The 1910-nt window shown below is 39.1% G+C and overlaps 1 long non-coding RNA gene across 1 annotated transcript; it reads right to left on the bottom strand.

Moving 5' to 3' along the window:
• Positions 1–1653, bottom strand: LOC134093661 (uncharacterized). Its single transcript, XR_009940371.1, has 4 exons — positions 1593–1653; positions 712–815; positions 416–505; positions 1–37 (listed from the first exon to the last, which is right to left on the bottom strand). It is a non-coding gene; the product is annotated as an uncharacterized LOC134093661 (long non-coding RNA).
• Between the last annotated feature and the right edge of the window lie 257 nt (positions 1654–1910).

The following is a 1910-nucleotide window of genomic DNA, read 5'->3' on the forward strand; positions in this document are numbered from 1 at the left end:
ACCAGATCTTCCAACAGATCCTCCACTGGATGTTCTTCTGAAACAATAAAACAAATAAAACAAACCTCAAAAACAATAGCATGAATGCATGAAATGGCTCTTCAGGTAGCTCATTTGTTTCTGGTGTAGCGATAGCTTTGTTGTAACGGCATCTTTGTTATATTCTCCAACAACTAAATATTTGTTTTCCCAATAATAACAATTTCAGTATGTCAGTCTGTATGACTATGAGAACAATCTGTCAATCCAACAAGCCAAAGAATAGAATTCACAGATGACCGTGAATTCAAGTGAATTCTTGTAACTGTCTGTGCAACTGTCTGCTGTAATTATAGGGAACATTGGGATGTTATTTTCAAATGTGTAATAAATAATGGTGCACCGCTGGAATGAAAGATGAGCAAGATGTGCTTACCAGGCACCACTGCAGATTGGATGAAGGTGGGGTGATTGACGGCACCGGGGTAGAGGGGAGAGGTAGTCTGACTGCTTCCGCAGCTTGTTTCTGAAATTATTTTTCAGTTATTTTTCTTAAAAGCTTTGCAACTACGAATGAAAGACAAAACACTTGAGATGAACCCTTTTTAAGTTCATCTTTTCTTTAAGATTATCTAGGTGAGGTTAAAACTCCTTATTGAAATACTGGCCATTTTATACAGTAACTTACTCCAACAGGGCTGGATATGGGTTGTTGAAAAATATTTTACTCACTGGACGCCTGTGCCTCTTCAAAGGGGGAATCTTATCCAAATCCAGTCCAAGAAGGTCCCTCTTTGTGCTGAATGAGGAAGCCACCTTCGCCAAGGTTGGGTAATCTGAAAGAGATCAAAATGCATAAACAGCTACAACCACTCTTCGTCTAAAAGTCGTAGAGTATACCTGAAACAAACATCTGCATATATTTTCTGCTTGACTTGGATGAATGGAATGAAAATGATTTTGGAAATAAAATTGGAATACAATACATTATTATTTTGTCTTAATTGTCTTAAGTTAATTCTTTGGTTATCCATCACCTCTCCCCCTCACATCCTGGTCACAAACTGCTCAACCTCAAGCAGTCAGAAATACCCCCCCCCCCCCCCCCCCCTTCCACTGAGCATATTCAATCAACCTGTGTTGCTCATCTACTGTACCTCATGTACTCTTCAATCTTAGTTACAGAACTATTACATTATCATTGCACTGAACTGCCTTGTGCCTGTTGAGCCCATAGATATATATATCTATGGTTATATTATAGCCTACATTATTCTACATTATTCTACATTATCCCCCCCCCCCCACACACACACACAATATAGCTTCTTAACATTACTTTCAATGTATTCTTTAAAGTTGAGCTTGGCTCCAGAGGACACGAATTATTCGAAATATCATTTATCATTACTAAGTGCATGACTACTTGAACTTGAACATGAACTTGAAGGTTACCGTCACGTTTATGTCATTAACATTTAATGTTTTCTCTTGAAAAACGAACTTAAAGTTAAGTTGACATCATCCTTGTTGTATCCTACAACGATCGTGTATCGTTATAAACATCACGAATCACTATATATACCTTAAAATGAATGAGTAGGCTATATTACCTCTTCTACCTGACATTTTTAAATATCCCGCGAGTGTCCAGCTACCGGAAACGGAAATACGACCCGGCCTCCCGTCGAACGAATCAGGGAGCGATCTTATGCATACTAATCAGGTGGAGTTAGGGTGCTGGAGAAATGGCACCGGACGTATTTTCTGGAAAATCGGCGAAGCTAATCTGTCGAATCCGAATCCTGACTCCCTAATGCCAACTGATCACGCCTCCTGTGTAGACTGCCCAGACTAATGTTCAATCTTACAAGATTGAGCTAAGTATGATGATAGACTACCAGGCCCCCTAATTTTTTTTTAAATTTCCA

The sequence above is a fragment of the Sardina pilchardus genome, chromosome 10 (assembly GCF_963854185.1).
Source record: "Sardina pilchardus chromosome 10, fSarPil1.1, whole genome shotgun sequence".
Taxonomy (NCBI): Eukaryota; Metazoa; Chordata; class Actinopteri; order Clupeiformes; family Clupeidae; genus Sardina; species Sardina pilchardus.